The 13,911-nt window shown below is 38.3% G+C and overlaps 1 protein-coding gene and 1 long non-coding RNA gene across 8 annotated transcripts in view; one reads left to right on the top strand and one right to left on the bottom strand.

Moving 5' to 3' along the window:
- Positions 1-13,911, top strand: part of zgc:172282 (leucine-rich repeat and fibronectin type III domain-containing protein 1-like protein) — a 154,058-nt gene that overhangs the window by 124,433 nt on the left and 15,714 nt on the right. The gene's annotated exons all lie outside the window — the stretch shown is intronic.
- LOC111948436 (uncharacterized) lies at positions 8,666-9,758 on the bottom strand. Its single transcript, XR_002874444.2, has 3 exons — positions 9,633-9,758; positions 8,920-8,999; positions 8,666-8,841 (listed from the first exon to the last, which is right to left on the bottom strand). It is a non-coding gene; the product is annotated as an uncharacterized LOC111948436 (long non-coding RNA).

Below are 13,911 nucleotides of genomic sequence, written 5' to 3'. Positions count from 1 at the left end.
AGGTTAATGGCTGGTGAGGCACTGACGTCATCAGTCAGATTTACAAACATATGAACCATACTGAGTAACTTATTCACCATTTAATTGACAACAGTTAACGTGTTTTGTTTAAAATATCATTTCAACGTGTTTTTTTTCATATACAAACTGCAGCATAGAAAAAAGCACAAACGTTATTATCCTCTTACCTTTACTTGTAAATAAAGTCCATACGCCGCTCCTTCTGAAGAAAATGACTTGCCGCTTGCTATCACTTCTTCTAGTATTTTTTAGCGTCATAATCTCAGGGCTCACCGGCGCCCCCTAACATGAGGCACGAGAATGTCTGGCCTCACCCAGCGGCTTTTTTGCCGGCGTTTAGCGCTCAGCACAAGAAACACGTACCTCACATACAGTTATTTATAAAAACAAACACTGTACATCATATACATCTGCTAAATTATATAAACTCAGCTCATACAGTACAAGTGATTGAACCGACATACAGAGAGACAGCAGTACCGTCTGACTGCATAGGTATTGCGCAATCCAAGGTGAGGCTCAGCGGGCTGGTGCCTCATCGCACGTCACTTAGTATCTGAATGGCAAATGTGGAAATTCAGCTATTTTAAAAAGAAAAAACACCCAAAAATGGTACATTTAAATGGAAAATGACTGCAATGCACAAATTACTGATTAAATATAATAATTGAATTTATTTTTTCTCTTTTCTTCCCATAATGACAGGTGAGGCACAGCCTCACCTGCCTCTCCTGACTGCACGTCACTGATTAATAAAATGGTTTATTTCCTAAAGAATAAAATTGGGCTTTTTGGTTCCAACTAGCCTTTGGTCAGTGAGAAACGGGTCCAAATGATTTCTTTAGTATTAAGGTGACGAATCCCTGGTCCAAACTGTTCATGTCAGTGTCCAAGGATATCTGAAGAGGATCTAACTGTGACCCTATAATGAATAATGAAGTAGTTGAACAAAAAATGGATGGATGAATATTCTATAATGGAAAAGTATATTAGCTCGTGCTGGTTTGCGGCGCCTTCCGTCTGTGAAACCAGGGTTCGACTCCGGGCTGCTCCGTGTTCCCTTCTCTACTTCTGTGCTGGTCCCAAGCCTGGTTTCTCTGAGAGGGTTGCGTCAGGAAGGGCATCCGGCGTAAAACATTGCCAAGTTTACCATGCGACTTGTTCGCTGTGGCGACCCCTGATGGAAAAAGCCAAAAGAGAAACAACATATTATGTGAACCTATGAGCACATTACAAAGAGAACAAGGAAATTCTTGTTAAAAAAGAACAATAAATGTGTGTGGTGCAATGTTTTTCTAGTTTAAATGCTTTTGTGCGGTGTCGTAAACCAGCCTAAACAACCTTGCTTAAAAGCCTAAACAGGAATTTTCAGTTTATTTCAGCTTAAGGACAGATGCGCAATGACATCCTCATCCTCCAGGTTTTTTTCCCCATCAAGTAACAAATGATCATGTCCCCCCTCTCTTTGTCTGACACCAAAAAAATATGTTTTTTTAGCAGCACACAAAGTGCATATCAGTCACTATGTACCTGTGGATACATTTCCTTTGTGAGTAATGTATTGTACATTTTCCTGTTTGCCCTTAATAAGGATAATGACATGTATTATCATCATATTGATATCACTGGGCTCTTGGAGCTACCCATAGTGAAATGTGCTCAGAAGTTGTTAAATAAGGCTGCTGGTATCTTTGAAATAATAAGGAATGTAGCCAGATCGGTTGGTTCCTGTCTTTGCACAAAACCTGCATGTTGTTTGAGGTTTTGTTATTGTAATTTAGGCTAGAAATAGCCATGTGTCCATCTTTGTTAAAATATCCACATGCTAAACTTTACCTCTAATGAATTCCTCTGTATATTGTTGTCGCTGTTAAACTTTTATGGCGGCTTTGTCATTTGTGACAGCCTTTAAACCACAGTGTATCAATTATTTACTGAACAGGATGGGGGGATTGTGGGGTGGGGAGGGTTTCTGTTGTCGTGCCATTTTAAGTATAAACCTGGCTGCATTCTATTTCTGTTAAATGCTGTTGCTGTCAAGCACAGGCATTTTTATTGTTTGGCTTTTTGATACAAGGACTTTTTTTATCATTTCAATGGCTTCCTTGGATGAAAATTAATAGACTTGTTAGAAGAAATGTTTCTTTGACATTTACACATCAGGCAATATACCGGTATGCATATTATTTTTATTTTTTTTCCCTCTTGCTGGATAAAATGCTAATATGAAAGCTAGGCTGTGCTTATTTTTTCTTTTAATTCAAAGTTTGTCAAGGTAAACCCCTAAAGCCTCTCTATCCACTTGAAGCATTTCCAGCGTGCTTCTCACACATTACCTAGAAACCAGGGATGCAAGGATCATGGCTGAACCGGGATCCAAATGGATCAGCTCCCCCCGCTCGCCCCCACCTACGTGCATAATTTAAATCAAAATTTAAAACTGTATTGCTGTGTTCACACAAAATATGATTGGTGAGTTAAATTTGCGCCCGCCGCCTTTATGGTCACATCTTTGCAAGATTAAGTGTTTCCACACATTGGACTGTCATGGTGGCTTGATCATTTTTTGCTGCCATCACGTGTGTTGTTTGCTGTGATGGTATTTGGTTGTTTTTAGGTTATAGTAAAATGAGCCAACCATGTCTCAATTATGAATACGCAATTTTTAGGAAAAAAATTATCATACCGTTTTTAGTTTGTTTACCAGAAATTTGCCTCTGAGTTTGGGCAGGACTGTTCGCACGGAAGTAAGCCTGAGATTATTTTCCATCCTCCATTTGTTTACAATCTCTACTCTTATTTTACAGCCTCTTACAACCCAAGCTAACTAAAGCAGAGCAACAAAAACGACAAGCAATATTGGAGCTATCCAAATATATTGGATATATGGATACAACCTCAGATGAGGAAATAAAGACATTAATGTATCCATTTGTCTGAAGGTGATGCATCAGAATGAAGTGAAATGGGGAGCTTGTCTTTTGCTAAAAACAACAAAGATCGTCTTTGGCTCTGGATACTTGGATACATAGTATGAAAAAGCAACATTTTAAATTTTTCTTAATACTTAAATTAACATAAAACTATGAGACTATTTTTAGGTACTTTGGATTTGTAAAGCACACTACAGCCCTGTGGGGGCCACTGCAGATGATGTAGATTTAGGCTTGAACACTGTAGCACCGCCACAACCTACAGCTCTAGTTTTCCCCAAGCGTAACTTTGGTAAGAACAGACGCTGACTCTGCACAGGCTGTTATCGTGGAAGACCATGGCTGGAATATGCAGCATAGCTTGACGCATGCTTTTGTTTCCCGTGTCGTAAATTTGGGGGGAACAATGACAGGGATTTGGTTTTTACCAAACAAGGATTTAATAATTGGAAAGAAGACAAGGGACTCTCGAAGCATGCATCAAGTCAATGCCACATAAAAAATGCAATAACCTGGTCTAAAAATGCCCCAAAGACAGGGCACAGGGGAAACCATTAGTAATCAATTAAGCCCACTCAAGTTGAAAAAAAAAAAGAATTATATAAAAACAATTGAAGTAGGTCAGTTCCTTGCACTAAATAAACTTCCCAGAAAGACTTTACCCAGAAAGAATGCTGTTAACACAGACATGTATGGAAAACTGCATAATAGAACGACTGACAACAAATAAGTCTATTTCAGGTGCCTATATAGTGTATGATAAACATTTCAGGGAGAATATATTTATTGTGCTGCTCTTTTCCAAGTAAATAATACAGCGGTGTATATTCCTGTTAATATACTTAGTCTATCATAGGTCTTCAGTGTAAGCGACGCAAGGGATGTAATAGTGGACAAGAGTCCATGCGTGATGCAGAAGGAGTGTATGATTACAAAGAAAAAAAGTCCCTGATCCAGCCATCAGTGGGACCTTATATCTTATTCAGCTCCTTAGGGAAAATGCAAGGTAAAGGGGCAGATCACCGCTTCAGAAAGGGCAACATGACAGTGCCCTCAGATCGGCAAGGACTTCCACAGGAAGTCCACATAGAATAATTAACTGGAGGCACGTATTTCCATTGTTAAAGTACCAGGCATGTCCCCTCAGCCTCGGAGAAGTTTTAAAGTTGCTCATCTATTATTTGTAAGATTAATCAGTTTAAGAATATATTTTTAAACTGCACCACTAAATGTCATACCACAAGTCTTTTCACCCCTTTTCGGTTTAAGAGCATATTGTCACTTTTTTTTCAATTGGGATGGATATGTGGCATGTGTGCACAAGTGGGACTTTGCTGTCAAACCTTTGCCCTCAGCTTCTCTTGACTTCCTGTACTGGAGAAATAATTGGCATCTTAAATAATTTAAGAACACCCTGGCCACATTAACATAAATCTCCTCTTGACGTCTTGCGTAGATCAACAGTCATTGTCCAATTCTTTGGATGTGACTTCATGGCTGCATCAGTTTTGTGTGTGTATGTGTGTGTGTGTAGGGGGGGGGGTTGTTTTGGCTGCCCAGGGGCTGATTGATGGGCAGTATTTGCAAACAAAACGTCTTCCTGTCATTCAAACTAGTTAAATGCAGACAGCATGGAAATGTCAGACTCTGACACACACAGATGTGAGAATACATGTCCTCACTGGGCAGGAAAATGTCAGCCCCACTCAAAGCAAGCACACTCAGAACTCTACAATGCAGCGCCCCTCGTCACTCTGCTGTTGGAACAAGTGCCTCTAATGAACCTGTCACTGTTATAGCATAATACAAGACAATTATCAAATGCTAACGATGCAGAGGTTTTGGGGACAGGGTAGTAAGCATCTCCTTATGCTATATGTGACAACAAACACAGATGTGTATCCCACTGAAGATTTACCTATGCCACACTGCATTAAACTACTTAGAATAAGTTAGGCTTATTGATTTGTTTCATTGGAGTATTGCAAGTATTAGAAATAATGGAGTATTAGAATAAAACATAACAAAAACACAAATATATCAAACCTATTTCAGATATTAAGTCATACACTGATTTAAAATCAAGAAAATAAATACAGAGATGAAATAAGATGATGCCATTTTCTTGACAGTGCTTTTACAATTAATCAAAAATATGCAATTATACATACAGTACACACACATGTCACAAGGATATCACTAAATCTAACTGTCAAAAACAGGATGGTGGGCCATTACTGCATTGTCCTGGTCACATGGTTGCAAATGGTTTGTCTGAAAATCCTAGTACCCCTCACATCAGGGAAACGGGCCTACAGCTGTGCAGCATTTGCAAAACGTTGTTTGAGTGCAGATGTCCTTAGGTACTGGTCATTGTTAAGGTTTGTCACTGGTGAAGCTCAACTCCTGGGTCTGTCACAAACTCTGCCAGTAGATCCGTATTTTGATGCAAGTCTGCTGATGAGACATTGAGACAGACCTAGTTGACCTGCAACATCTGACTGCTTACTACCAACCTAAAGACTTGTTATGGCCAAGTGGCACTGCTTGTTTGTCAAGCAATGTTGTCGGTTTATGGGTGTTTGAATGATGAACTTGGAACGACCTACCGGGAAAATCAGGCTTTTTTATACCCACAGAATGTTAAAATTGATGCCACATCGAAAATAGTTTTCCTATATAATTTTTTGGTTTTTGCCCCAATAAGTAAGGCGTACTGTACACGATGAGACCATTATGTGGAGACTGCAAAATGAGGTGTGCCTATCACCCTAATAAAATTGCACCCCTTTCCTAAAAGTCTGTTGAGACAAACGTTTTGAATAAATGACATCCACAACATCCCTAATTTATTGTTGTGCAATTCACAAAGGCACCGGGCAGTAAATCACATTCACATGTTTGATTAAAAAAATTGCACAATGTGTATGTGAAAAGATGGTTACAAATCAAGAAAACTCTATCACAAACAACATACCTTGTAAAAAACAAATCATTAATGGAAGTGGCTTTTTATTTGATGTTTAGGAGTCAAAATGCTTGTGAGGTAGCATTGAAATTATTAGCATTCGTCTGTGTGTAAAAGGCATTGCTCATTAAGTAAAGACAACTTACTTGCAAGTCAAACCACTCCGGGCTGTAGTGTTAGCTGCGTCTGGCTTTGGTGAATGCCATGGTGGGCTCTCATGTTAAAAAACCCCAAGTTTTTTTTTTTTTTTTTAACAAATGGGTCTTTAAAACCTTGTAGGACGTTTGGCTCAGTAATTTAAGTAGAAATGAACGAAACAGCAGTAAACCACTTTGAGGAATTAAAAAAAAAGTTATTGTTTCTTTATCTCACTGTCAGAAAAGGATTCAACAAGGTGAATCCCAAGAAGTGGAGACACAGTATTAGAAATGTAATATGCCTTGTGTGACTGCGCTGCAGCTAAGGAATGTGACTATGAAGAGACAATGATTGGTGCAGTGGATATCTTGCAAAGTCTATTTAATAGTGGGTGAATACTGAAGAAACTGTGACAAGGTTGTTTAGAGGAAGAAGCTGAGAGGATTTGCTAGAGGTTGAAGGGTTCCAGGGGGAGATCTAGCCTGGGGCTAGGAGCAAAGCAGAAGGTGATGAGTTTTGGACAAGGAAAAATCCACAAGAAGGTCACGAGAGAACAAGAATGAAAAAAAAACATGAAGCAATAGTAATTAGCAAAGATTTAGGGCATAAAAATGCAATGATTTGCTGGCAGAGTCAGGTAGTGGAACAGCTGTGTAAAAGGGCAGGGGAAAAGCTGACAAGAATGAGCTTAATTGCAGGATGAGAGGGAGCCAGAGGGGGAAGAAAAGGAACTGGAAGTGGACTTGCACTGCCGTGAAAAATTGTATTTTCTAGTGGTTAATCTGTTGTGATGCACAAGTTACTGAAAATTTAATGAGTTTAATATTACGAAAATTGCCATATACTAAGTTGCAGTAAAAAGGAAAATGTTTCCGTAATGCATTACTTTGGTGTATTACTACCAGTACAAGAACTGTCAATGTTGTTGTTCACCTTTCAGCATCCTTTCAGAGATCTCCACAGGGAATCAGCTTTTACTGATGTGCACAGTTTTGGCAGAGACACATATGGTGTCAAAATAGAGCCTAAAGTATTGCGCATCAAAACAGTAAAACCGCGCATCAAAACCCCAAATCTGCGAATCAAAATGCATAAATTGAGAACCAAAACCCACAATTTGCAACCAAAAGCCTTTCCCCAAAGCACAATCCTATTTCTCAGCTGCCGATTTGTTTTCTCGCCATTCTGAAATCCTGTTTTTGAGTTGCAGTTTTATTTTGAAACTGTCTTTTTGAGTTGCGCTTTTATTTTTTGAGTTGCGCTTTTATTTTTTGCGGTTTTGATTCTAAAACCTGTCGACACGTAAAAACAGCGACATGTCAGTCAATGGGAGGGGAGGCGGGACATCCCTGATATCCAGAAGCTCATTGGCTACCGAATAAGACCGAGTCTTACGTCAACAGACCAGTTTAGAATGTGCCGGTAAGTTTCTCATGTTTTTCATATCTTTTACTATATTAAAAGATCAAAATTGTACTTTATTTAACCAGAGGACCCCAGCACATTCAGATGAGGAGCTCCACCAGTAGCTGCTAGTGAAAAAGATGTTAGAAAGTTAGATGTTGCATGACAAACTATCAGCATTGTTCTCCTGTGTTAGCATGCTAGCTAGCTCAATGCTAGCGGGGTATCCAGCTCTTCTCATGACTTTTGTGGATTAAACAAAGTACATTTTTTACCACAGTGTCAGGATCAGTCATGTCAACCTGGGAATAATTGCCCGTGGATTGTCACTAGGGTTAATCAAATAGTTTTTTAAGAAGTACATTCATGTATATATAAGGTTTTTCAATATTTCCTTAGGGATTACACAGATGGATTGAACAAAAGCAACATATTGCTGCAAGAAAGTGACACCTTTCCTAGTTTGGGATCAAGTTAATCCCTATTTAAAATAAATAAATAAAAGAAACACAATTTTTATTTGAAGTACCAGAGCAAATTTCCCACAGGTGGGATCAATAAAGTTTTTCTGATTCTGAACTGTATTCCAAAATAATTTTCTCAACCTTAAAGATTGCAGGTTAACACAGGAAGTTACCTTTCACAATATGCAGTTACTGAGTAGCAATTAAGGTGTGTGTGTGTGTGTGTATATATATATAAATATATACACACACACACACTCATTTTAACTGTCTTAAATACATTTTTCTTTGTGTGCAGGATGCTGTGGACATTGGACGACAGACTAACTTAAACCAGGCAGAGCAGGAAACTGTTGGAGTTGTTCCCTCTGTGGCTTGTCCTCTCTCCTCTCAGACCTGTTCAACCCTTGTGGGACATCAGAAAACCATGGCCAAGACATTAACATTTATGTACTGATCTATGCATGTCATCACAGCAGGATGTAACAAAAACTAACAATGTGAACAGATCTCATCTGCCTTACAAAATACTGCCCCCCTTAAGAAAATAAATGGCTAATAATCACCACTGGTATTTTGTAAAGCTTCATTTTTTAATGTTTGACCATTGAATGTGTTTTGTACAAAAGACTGATGGTTTTGCAAAGATCTCTGAAACACAGAGTCAAGTGCATTAGATTCTGTGAAATTCTGAACCACAATTCAGAGAAATTAAAATAACTGTTTTTAAAACTCCTTAAAAGACTTGAGGTGGAAAAGTCACTGTTTTCGTACAGGCACTAAGAAATGGGAAGCAGACAGTGTGGTCAAAATGGACAACTATTTTAAAGGCTTCTCTTTCAGTTGACAGGAGATGTCTGTGAGCCTGCTGGACAGCCTTTGCATCACACTGGGACGTCTTTGGGGCCTGCATCTGGAAAGAAACAAAAACAGCAAAGTTAATTAACCAAAAAAAGAAGAGAAAAATTAAGATTAAATTTTTTTTCATTACCTTAAAGAAGTTGTAGACATCCACGTCGTAGCTGCCTCAGTATTCCTGCCTTTTTTGTTATGGTATGCATAACAACGGCCCTTATAGAAAACAACAGACATACAGCAATAGTCAATTTTAAAACCACCACCCAATTAAATATACTAATAATTCTATTGATGTCTAATACTGGAATAATTTTAAGTGGAATAAAACACGTTTTTGCTGGTCTGCTACAATTTACTCTGCTCTGGTTCACTCGAATACCGGACTTCTGCCAGTCTGCATAGTGCAGACGCATACATTTTGAATAATATGGCACAGCAATATTGTTTCTCTGTTCAATAATTCCCTCTGTCTGTTACAAACCCTGAAAAATATTGAGAAACCTTATAGGTTATAACATATTTGATTAACCCTAGTGACAATTCACGGACAATTATCCCAGGTTTACATGACTGATCCTGACACTGTGGTAAAAAAATGTACTTTGCTTAATCCACAAAAGTCATGAGAAGAGCTGGATACCCCGCTAGCATTGAGCTAGCTAGCATGCTAAAACAGGAGAACAATGGTGATAGTTTTTCATGCAACATCTAACTTTCTAACATCTTTTTTCACTAGCAGCTACTGGTGGAGCTCCTCATCTGAATGTGCTGGCGTCCTCTGGTTAAATAAAGTACAATTTTGATCTTTTAATATAGTAAAAGATATGAAAAACATGAGAAACTTACCGGCACATTCTAAACTGGTCTGTTGACGTAAGACTCGGTCTTATTCGGTAGCCAATGAGCTTCTGGATATCAGGGATGTCCCGCCTCCCCTCCCATTGACTGACATGTCGCTGTTTTTACGTGTCGACAGGTTTTAGAATCAAAACCGCAAAAAATAAAAGCGCAACTCAAAAAATAAAAGCGCAACTCAAAAAGACAGTTTCAAAATAAAACTGCAACTCAAAAACAGGATTTCAGAATGGCGAGAAAACAAATCGGCAGCTGAGAAATAGGATTGTGCTTTGGGGAAAGGCTTTTGGTTGCAAATTGTGGGTTTTGGTTCTCAATTTATGCATTTTGATTCGCAGATTTGGGGTTTTGATGCGCGGTTTTACTGTTTTGATGCGCAATACTTTAGGCTCTATTTTGACACCATAGACACAAGCCTGTATTTTATTTGGGCTGGGCACAACACAGGAGGATCCAGACTTGGGCCCCCTTGTGGCTATATAGTTAGGTAGTAGCGCAAAGGGTCTTGCCTAAGGTCTGTATGAGGCTCATTGTGCGCCATGGGAAGCAAATCATGGTTTTCTGGTCACCAGTCGTACTGTACAACCAGCTAACTGAGCCATACAACCGGTAGTACCATCCAGCCACTAAAAACTGTCATTAATAACCACTACAATTCCTCCTTATGTATTCTTTCTTGGGGGCCTAATGGAGAAATGTCAGAGACAGCCATATCTTTGTGAAACACATAATTGAAATCCTGCTGTTTACTTGGTACTTCTTAAAACTAAGTTAGCTTTATTCTTTATTAAAATTGAAAAAAGAAATTGTTAACCTCCTCCACCACCACTTCTCTCTGTCTTGCATCTGTATGTTCTTTCAGTATCTTCAGTTTCACCCCTTCTGGATTAGAGTTTTTATTCTGATGATAGCTTAGGGCTTGAAAGCTCAATTTACTGCTCCCACTTGGCCATAACTTTCCTGTTGACATGGATACTCATTGTATTAGATATTAAAATGTGGCAGAATTATCAGCATAAGCACTTTGAACACCACAGCATCTGTCAATTGAGGACATTTATTTTCTTTGATAGTATTATTTAAAAAAGAAATGATGAACTCTGTGAAAACACAGAGCTATGACAGAGTTGAAAGAACAAAAGTACAAAAAAAGACAATATTGTACATACAGTAACAGTGCTATCCAATGTAAAAAAATAATAAAACAAATCACAATGATGCCAATTAAAATCAATTAATTAACGCTTTTCAAACGGTTGGCACTTTTGAAGAGGATGCTATACATCACTACCAAAGCAAAGTCCCTGATTGGTCAAAGTTTGACTGGTTTAACTGTTGTCGCTTGTTTTGTATGTTGAGTAAAAATAAATAAATAAAAGTCTTGAAAACGTGCATAGCGACACAGAAATGCGCATGTATGAGCTTTTACATAGATTTTCCATTAAGAGTGGTCACTCGCAACTTCTAATACTTACATAATTAAAGAAAAATGGAAATTAAAATTTTATACAATATTTGAAAAGAACCAATGGGATCAATTGTGTGAAGAAAAAAAAGTGTACAAGTGAAAGTGTTACTAGCTAGCAATGGAGAGAATTTAATTAGAAATACAAAATGAGACATTGCTACACACAAATGGCTATCTCTAAATTTTTAGAACAACTGTTATTATCACCGTGCTGGCAGCAATGTGGAAAAATAGGAGCTGGATCAGACAGAGCAACTTCAGGCTGAGCAGTAGAGCTGATTAATGACTTACATTCTGGCAGAGAGGTGGTGGTGAGCAGAACATTACAAAGGCAGTTGCACGGGTGAAAAGCATGAGGTTGATTGCAGGAGCAGGATCCTGACACCAGTGTTCCTACAAAGGTGGAGAGAGAAGATTTGGAAGACTTGAAAAGAATGCTGCCCATAAATGGACGATCAAATGGACATATAGATTTCTGAGACATTCTTTTACACATCAATAAAAACTTTGTTTTTTTACTAACATGGGACTTCACAGTGGAAGAGTGGTTAGCACTCTTGCGTCACTGCAAGAAGGCCTAGGTTCAAATACTGGCTGGGACCTTACTGTGTGGAATTTTCATGTTCATGTTTGTTTTTTTTCCTGGGGATTCTAGGGTTCCTCCCACAGTCTAAAGAAATGTTTTATAGGATAATTGATGACTAAATTGTCGCTTGGTGTGAATATATGTTATGTGAGTAACTTTATTTTAGAGATCTTCTGGATGTAAGTTCTTATTTGAATGGACCTAATTACTAGAAAAAAACAAAAAAGACTATGACGACCTTTGTTATATTTTTTAGGGGATTAGGATAATAATGTAAGCAAAATATAAAATGCAAATGGGGTCTGTTTCTGTAAATGATAGTTTGTGGGGGAGCGCTCAAATGTCTCATTTTGGTTTAACCCTGTAACAGCAGAGCATTGGCTCCAGTGTGGACATTCTTTGGACTACTGAAACTCCTCAACTGTTTACACAATTAACAGAACTCTGGCAGATTCTGAAGTGGAGAAAAGCAGCTAACTGCTAAGTTAAACTGAGGTTGGCCCTGCGAAGAGACCAGCCTTCCCTGTTCTTCACTAGCTTTTGTCAACATATACAGAAAAATACACAAATTATTATCCTGACATCCCATCATTGTGTTTAAAATCTAGTTGTATACTAAAGGGTGTCAGTCTCCATTGAAAACTGTGAAAACATTATGAGGTGAAGATGGCCATGGATGATTTCTAGCATAAAGGGAACACATAAATGAACCTAGAGGGAAAAGGGAGTTGGATAACATACAATGGTTATATGTGGCAGTTTGACATTCCCCCCGTTATTCCTTAAACACCCAGGGGAAATAAAGTTAAAAAGAGATAGCACAGAAAATGGAATTGCTTACTTTTACTGATTTTTCTTTTTTTTTTGCCTGAATCCATCAAAGAAGCTAAGGTAAAATTGGATCTGCACTATTTACCCAGTAAAAGGCAGAAGGAGAGGGTAACAATAGAAAGAATGATAACTTTTCAATCAAAGGTAAATGGTTTGGCAATTGAGAGGAATGGATGTGTAAAGGGTCTGTCACATCAAAGACTAATGAATTCAAGCTCTGTGGGGAAATAAGACTGATGAGGTGACTGTTGTGCCTTGGGCTGTACTACTGAAAAATATTCAATGACAGTAAATGCATCACTGATACAGCTTTCATTTTTAAACATTTGGCATAATATTGACACCTTTAGACCCAAGTCAGTTTTGTTTAGTCAAACCTCGCTGCTTTGATTGTATCAATGTAAAATAAAAAGAATCAATAAACAAAGAAGCTGAAAACTTCCATCCATCCACCCATTTTCTTAACCCTTGTGCTATCTTAGATGACCCCACCCTTACATTGACGTGTTCTCCCTAACATGACAAAGGTGGATAAAGGTGGAAAGATTTCATGTAATCCATGGACACCAGTGAAGATCACAAATCATTGAAGAAAACAAGTTCAGCGCACTGTCTAGTGGGGTCTAGATGACCCAACTCCCAATGTTAAAGTACCTAGGATAGCACAAGGGTTGACCTGATCTATCCCTTTTGAAGTTACAGAGCCTAATCTACTGTTGGGCAATGCCAGGGTACACCCTGGAAAGATCACCAGCCTGTCACAGGGCAACACACCTAGGGACAATTTAGAGTAATCAATCAACCTATGAAGCATGTTTTTGGACTTTGGGAGGAAGCCAGAGTATCTAGAATACACCCACACATGCACAAGGAGAACTTCCACACCATACAGAGGTCCTAGTTGGGATTTGAACTGCATCCTTCTTTCTGTGAGGTAAAAGTGTTAAACACTGCGCCACCATACAGTCCACTGAAATGTTCAAAGCGCTTTCAAATGTCAAAACATATGTAAAATTTAAAACAAAAAATGTGATTAAAATAAATCTGAGTGCTACATTAACCTGACATTAACCTGAGTTGTAACCACCTTCAGGAACAACATAACACACCTCATCCACATTTTTTTCATTATTTACAAGTCAGACACTATCCAATCAAAAATCCAGAATTTTCCTACAAAGCATGAGATTTTTGGTATACTAAAGAGCCCTCCGGACTATCATACTTCTACAATTGTTCATATGTTTAATTATTGTGTTACAACACATACAGTAAAAATTAGGGATGTTTGGAAGGAGGAGTTATCTGACTTAATGTGAGATAAATGCTTAACCAAGGTTCATTCCTGATCTATTAACAACTAAATATATTTAAGACTGTTCATT

The sequence above is a fragment of the Oryzias latipes genome, chromosome 13 (assembly GCF_053564925.1).
Source record: "Oryzias latipes strain Hd-rR chromosome 13, Olatipes_Hd-rR_3.1".
Taxonomy (NCBI): Eukaryota; Metazoa; Chordata; class Actinopteri; order Beloniformes; family Adrianichthyidae; genus Oryzias; species Oryzias latipes.
The sequence above is the reverse complement of the archived record's forward strand: the minus strand, read 5'-3'. Positions and strand labels throughout refer to the sequence as shown.